This window comes from Electrophorus electricus, chromosome 26 (genome assembly GCF_013358815.1).
Source record: "Electrophorus electricus isolate fEleEle1 chromosome 26, fEleEle1.pri, whole genome shotgun sequence".
NCBI lineage: Eukaryota > Metazoa > Chordata > Actinopteri > Gymnotiformes > Gymnotidae > Electrophorus > Electrophorus electricus.
Genome location: NC_049560.1, coordinates 2,786,481 through 2,794,318, shown reverse-complemented (window position 1 = coordinate 2,794,318; position 7,838 = coordinate 2,786,481).

The window sequence follows — 7,838 nt, the reverse complement described above, 5'->3', positions numbered from 1 at the left end:
CTCGTAGACCTCTATGGCTTATTGATTTATTGTAGTTTTAAATTATTTTTTAATGGCAATGATTGGTGGTCTCTATTAGGGAGAGTTTTCTCTTGACGCAATACACACATAGTCAACTGAGATGCTTTTTTGTGTTTTAGCTGGGTTTTTTTTTGCTTTGATTATTTTCCCCCAGCAATCTTAAACACATACACATATACACATTCATTTTATACAGAATTGCATAAGTGTTAAAATTTCATTCTGTTTGTGTTTCCTAGATCATTTTACAGACCAAGTTCTGGACCAAGTACAATTTTGCTGCAGTCGCTTTCTGCTTGGCCCTGTACTTCCTGTCTACTGTGATCCTCCACAGCCCTCGCCTGTTTTTGGCTTTCCCTAAGGACTACATCTTCTTTGGTACCTGCGTCATCTCCCTGATTGACACTGAGAAAGCATAGATGCCCAAAGGACAGTGATCGGTTCTTAGTTGAGCATGCTGAGTTGATACTTCATGTTAGTAAACAGAAACAGATGGGCTGCCTTCCTTGTTTTGGCAGGAGCATCGATGAATGCCTTCGCCAAACCTGTGGTGTGGCTGACTGTCTTCCTGACCACCTGTGCAGCTGTCCTCCCCTCCATCGTGGTTCGAGCTCTTGGTGTGCTGCTGGTGAACTCCAACAGACACAAGGTGAGGCCAGCATGCCACACCAGACTGATAACAACAGAGGGATTTACCTGTCGTAAAATGTCCTTTTGTACTGCTCACTGGATTGTAATCCTGTTACAACATTCAGATCCAATCATTTAAGGAGACCACTGAGCTGCAGTCATGGTTCAAGAGGGGGGCTCCTCGTCGCCGTTCATCCTACGCAATGTCCCAGGGGAAAGGCTTCGGGAGGCTGCTAACTTCAGGGGCCGGGCTCCATTCTACAGTGCCTCCTTTGGATGGGAGGGTAACAATGGACAATACAAAGACAAATTCCCCACAAGCACCGCAAAGACAACTTGCGGATGGTTAAACACAAGAAAAACATAGCTTACTTGTGAACTCTAAGCATAGTATTACCCTGCACAGGACAAACTATACGTATGGACTGCTTTTAGAGCTACAAAACAAGTTTTGTTCTAGACTAAAAAGGATTTTGCGTGGGATTTTCAATTCCCATTTGATGGTACACTTTAGTCCAGCAGGACCAACTCATCTTACCCTGGGATCCTGAATCTGCTCTATTAACAGTGTTTCTGTTTCCTATCATCTTGGGGCCTCATTTGTCATACATCATTTCTGAAAAAAATATCAATTTATTTACTGGTTCTAGTTCATGTGGTGACAGCTAATTGCTAAAACTGAATGCCTGGATACACATTTAGCTGCTTTCAGCTGCCTTGCACCACAAAAAAGGGGAAGTAGCCTTTTTAATTTAAGCACTCTGAGCATAAGCTTACTAAACTTTGTCCATATTTTTGTGAGCATGTGTAAAGTTACTTTAGTCAGTAAATACTACAGTTGCTCACTCGCTGAAATCTAACTCAGTTATCTACTTGCTCTCTTCAGCACTACATAAATAAAGAGATAAATAACATTTTTGTTAGATATATCAGAGAAGCACTTTAAACTCATGTAGCTCTATATAGGAATACAAGGAGCTTTTTTTCCTCATGATATATTTTCTGCAGGAGAAATGTGTTTTAGACTTATTTTGGTTATGTGCATGTTTAAGAAACAAGGATTTGTACTAGAATGCTGAGGAAATGGCAAATTCAACATTGGAAGACTGAATCTTTGATAGGAATGCTTTTTAAAATAGCCATATATTCCAAATAAATATTTCCCAGGAAATATATAGGTTCAGTTCTCTATGCCTTGCACTGTTTCCCTAGCTCATGTAAAATATTGAGTATTTGGAAAAAAAATGCAGTCCATATAACAACAGTTTTACAATTGATTTTATTCAGTCATTTACTTCAAAACACGCAATTTACCCATATTTGTGTTTTATTTTCTGTAACAGTTATTACTCCAGTTTTTTTCTCTTTTTCAAGAGCCTAAACAAAGGGTACGCCACATTCTCTCTGGCTCCTCTTATAGAATGTGTGGTCGAAAGAGGCTCCCAAACCAGACATGTTTTAAATGCTAATAGCTGCCTGAAACACAGAGGGAAGCATGTCTGAGAGCTATCATACATTTTTACCGCTACAAAGCACTAACAGCAGTGATGTAATGCACTAACTGGTATGTGGGATTCACAGGTTATTATTTAATCTTTGGTTAAAGTAGGTACCTTTTAAAAATGTTGCGTGCATGTGTATGAGTGGGTGTGTGTGACTATATGCACGATATCCACTTCGCTACTGATTCTGTTGAACTAAAATTTTGTAATTAGTGTTATTTCCTTTTTTTTTGGGGGGGGGGGGGGGGGGGGGGGGGGGGGGTTGTTTTTTTTTTTGCACTGGCCAGACTGAACCTTAGTATTAAATTATTACAATCTAGTAACTCATAAAAAACACCATCCTGTGTGACTGGAGAACAGTGGCTAGGGCACCAGGACAGGCCTGGATCTGTTGGGTCAGTTTAAATATAGGGTCATGTATTAGTTTTGCATAGTTCTCTGTGCAAAGACAATGAGCCTCAACAAGTTCTTTGGTATTGGAGATTTTGTGGTGTCAGGAGTATGTGATTAGTATCTTGCCATGTGATCATTTGCACATGGACATTTGTACTAGTTCCCAAAACTCTAACATGGCGCTAGTAACATTGTTGTCATGGGTTTGACTCCCAGGGAGCCTTCTAACAGTCATGCTGATAAATATATACAAATCACTGTGGATTAGAGCATCTGATAAATGTACAAGGAAATGTAGGTGAAATTAATCTTTTGGTAGTAACAGCAGCATGTAATGCATTTTACCATTACAATGTCCACAGAATGAAATTTTTCTTAGGCAGTGTAAGTTAGCAGGTCAAGGTAACATTTTTGCCCCATACTGAAAAGTCTTTTTAAGAGCCTCTTTCAACCACTTACCCTTTCCATAGCTCCTCCTCCTGGCCCATCCCTTCCATCTTACTTCCTGGTTTTGAAACTGATTGTCTTCTACCATCACAAAGACACTTGGTTCTCGAATGATTGACAGGTTACAGATGAGGGGGACCACAGTGCGCCTGGGGGCGGGGCTTGGTCTATGACCAGGCCTGGAGAGAAACAAACATGCGTGACACTGTCTGTAGATTAAACGCATTCCCGTTTGGAGGGGTCCATTGTCAAGACTGGCTGGTTGTGTTGCAGGTTTGCATGATTTTCTTTGCAACCCAAATTGAGAGCGGCACAGGTGAGCAAGAGTAATGGTTCAATGGTTCAAAGACATACACAGGAACGACAGCCTCAGTTAAGCTTAGCCCTCCGTGTCAGACTGTCTCCCTCCGCTGGAGAGACGTGTGAGAGATATGAGAGAGGGTTACACACAACCAGTTCAAAACAGTAGTGACAGAAAACCCTAAAAACAAAAGACCCCTCCAACACCCCCACCCTCGCAAGAAACCAAAACCTTTCCTGCCCCAGCCTCTTCATCCTCGTCTTCCTCCAAAGTGCAGGGCATTCCTGCTTTAGTCTGTACAGTATACAATATCCATGCAGAAAAAAAGCAGTGCTCCCATCAGAATGGATGGAGCTTTTTTTTTTTTTTTTTTTTTTTTTTTTTCAATTATTTAAATGAATGTGAGGTGGAGGGGTATTTTTGGGGGAGTACTTTAAAGGAAGAAAAGGAGAAAGGACAATTATTGATTAAAGTTGAAAAATCAAAGAAAAAACTTGGTTTTCTTGATACTCAGTATACATTTCACCTCAGTCAAGCCCCAAAAGATCCACCTGGAAAATCGTAATGGTTGAGTCAAGCTGAAGCATTCTTTCTTTCTTTTCTCCATATCCACTCAGACATGCCTTTCATTATACATCTTCTAGGGTAACATTCAAAATGTCTTTTTTTTTTTCTAAAGAAAATGCCATCACAAAATGACAAAAACACAGACAGGAGAAAAAAGAGGAAACAAGCAAACCAAACAAGAAAAAAAACAAACAAAATCCCAAAACAACAGTATAAAGCTTCAAGTCACGAGTTTAAAAACTATTATTAGTCATAATCATCTAATCAGTGTCATCATTATTAGTTTCATTTAAATTACACAAACTTTACAGAAAATGTTTGAGGTATTTCAGAATTAATTGTCAACACCTGCCTGCCTGGTCCTAGTGTTTACCACAGGGGAGAATATGAAAGGAAAAACAGATGCTCCATTTCATTTTCCTCAGAATAGTCTCCTCAACTATTCATGGAGCTTTCAGGTAGGCAACAAGGGGTCTTAAATCACTTCAACCCAAAATCACACCTTAACCACTTCGTTTAGACCACTTTGGGAAGACAATCGGCACACAGTTTTACACGGTTCTGTCCCATGCTCCCGCAAAGCCTGGCACTCGCCTGATCTAACAGTCACTACTGACACACCTTTTGTTCACTTTAGGTCATCCTTTACATAACAGTGGCCAGAAATGCTAAAGTAGGCTGAGTCACATATTAGAATAGGATGAAGCATGTCGAATGACACTAGTGGCAGTTCAAAATGCCAGTCCAAAAGAAATGGAGAAATGAATGCTCTTACAGAATGTTAGTATGGATATCTGAAGGCCGTTGCATGTGAACAGACTAAGATGAAATAATCTGCATCTCTCGAACTTGACACCCCACCTCCAACAACTCTAGCTGCACTGCTTTCAGATGCACGTCACATCTCCTACTGGATTTAGGTTTTGGGATTTTTATGTTGCTAATCGCCAGTGCTTCTTTTAGAGATGTTCTATTGTGGATTTGTTTGTGGTTTTAGGATAATTGCCATGTTAGAAGATTAATTTTTGATTCAGCAAGTTTGTTTGTTTGTTTGTTTACATGTGGTCTAATATCCTGCTTAACAGTATCTTTATCTTTAGCTCTCTATGGTCCATCATCATTCTTTATAGCCAGAATGTGGCCCTTGTGCTCGGAGGCAGTTTGCAAACTCTTTTCAGCTTGAAAACTCCCCAGAGGACTGATGTTTTATGACATTTGGTGTGTTTGTTTCTTCCTTTCTGATCTTCCATGTAAATCAGGCTTGAGGAGTCTCCACCTGATTTCTGATAAGGCCTGTGAATCTTAGAGAATCTCATCTCAGGTTCGCATCTGACCAGAGCAGCAGGCTATAGCTTACTCTTATTCTCCACTTAAAGCCAATCCACAGGACTGTACATTAACTTGAAGTAGCTTTGAAATGACTTCGAAAGCCCTTCCACACACATGAACCAGCACCTTTGGCATGTAATACTGTGCATGTATAAAGCATGTATGTCTTTATGCACTCAATAGCATGCTGCTTTTACTGCTCTATAATGTTTTCTTCCAAAATTAGATTTCAGTTTTTTTTTTCAATAGGTGATGAAAAAATAGAAAAAGCCAACAAGCACGCTGATGGAAGCCTAGAGGCCGAAACGTTCATGTTTTGTCTGTAGTTGAATAAATTACAGCATATTACATGAGTGCTGTCTGCCTTTTTCCATTTTGTGATTTTTTCATGTGGATTCAGCACTTTCTATAAATAAAAAAATTAAAAAATAAAAAAATAAAATAATAATAATAATATTAAAAAATATATATATAAATAAATAAATATATATATATATATATATATATATATATATATATATATAAAATAGTTTATATATAGTTAATTATATATAGTTATATATAGTTAAATATAGTTTATATAGTTAAATATATATATATATATATAAAATATATATATATAAAATAGTTTATATATAGTTAATTATATATAGTTATATATAGTTAAATATAGTTTATATAGTTATATATATATATATATATATATATATATATATATATATATATATATATATATATATATATATAAAATATAGTTTCAGGAGTATAGCCTCAGCTTTACTTTAAACTGTTGTCCCTTCTCAATAGGTGATGGCAAGGTGTATTTTCTAAGCGGCACACATTAGATTAATTCATCTTCATCTGTTTCAAGCATTTATCTGAGACTCAGATATCCATGTCCAAATATGTGAAAAAAGTCTAAGCGTCTCTCGTACCAGTGCAGAGAATATATGAGTGTATGAATAAGCAAACCAATATAACTCAATTCAAAGCTGCTTTTGTTGATAAAGTGCTTTAACTAAAGTATGAGGGATTTGATGCCTTGTCATCTGTTTGCCCTTTCTGCAACCCTCAGTGCTCTCATCTGGAAAGTTTTCTAGAGTTACATGCGATGTGTGCGCGCCTGTGTATGTGCCTGTGTGTGCATGTGTTGCAAGTGTTCACGTGTGCTTGTATATACCAGCGTAGTCCCACCCGTGGTTGAAGGGAAAAGGCACTCAACTCTATCTGCATGGCTGCCACCTCCCTTAATGTGGCACTGTGCAGTCCGACCGCGCTGTCTGGAACTGTGTGTGTGCGTGCGTGCGTGTGTGTGTGCGTGTGCGTGTGCACACATGTATGTGCATGGTGCATGAGTGACAATTTTTATGTTTTATGAAGGCTTACGCTGTATGGCATACTATATCTTTCCCCTGGCAACACAGGACTGGCAGGCTGAAAAAATCTTTGGTATAAGTGGCTGTTTCACAAACCACTCAGCTCAGTGAGGTAGCCACACTGGTTCTCACTACAAACAAAAGCTCATGTTTAACAGATAATGTACACAGATTCCTACTGATCTGCATCACACATTTCTTCACCATATGCTTGGAACTCGATGCTCAGAGCAAGTCGAGTTCAGGTCTCCGCATTCCTGTACGTTTCGCTACTGTGGCGGCGTGCTCTGAAACGCTACCCGGTCGCACTCGGCGATGAAGTTGCATGTTGGGAGATGGCGCACTCTCACCTCAGACCTGGAACCCCCACCACGTCTGCAGCGATCTGCTTCCTTTCTGAAATCCCATGGTGGAGATTAATGTGGAGGGTGTTCCGGGTGTTCTGGTTCTTCTGCCAGGTTATTTTACACGGATAAAGAGGATGCAGCATCCTTTAGTCCCCGCGGTTCACTTTTCTCAAAAGTGTCTCCATCCATCTGCTGTGGTAGCGCGGAACGCAGCACATTCTTTCCTCCTTATTCCTCCGTAGTCTCTTTGTCGTGAAGTTTTCAAATTGTCAACAAGGTGCCTTACATATGCACAACAAATCACAATAGTAAGAAGAAATAGAAACGTTATGCCTATGGTACCAATTACCCGCATCGATATTACAAAGGTGAAGAGAAACAGATGGGATGAGCATAGTGATAGTGGTGTGAGGTGACGATTGAGGATATAGGGAGAGAGGTAGAGAGAAAAGATGGACTGGTACAGGTATTGTTGTAGTTGTAATTGTGTATGAGGTTTTTTTTTTCTCTTTTTTTCCTGAATTTATATTAAATGTCCTAAAACTGGGAATTATATGTCTTTTTTTTTTGCTGTAAAAATGTAAATTCTAATTCTGTTGACTTCTTTGGTACATATTGCCGATCACAGGTGTACAGCTAGTTGTGTGGATGCAGTTTTCCGAGTTTTCTTCAGATTGTATTAAGGCAAATATTATTGGCACTCGTTTTTTGTAATATTTGACGGTTATAGTTTACCGCACATTTCATTTTATGGTAAACTCAACTGGAGGTTTGATTTGTCGAAAACATTTCAGTATTGTGTCTGTAACAGGCTGAATTTTCAAGATTTTAAGATTTTCAAGCTTCCCACTACACTGCATTTTTGTAAATGTTATCTAAGCCTTAGCGATAACTGGCTAACTAGCGAATATGAATCTACTGTTTG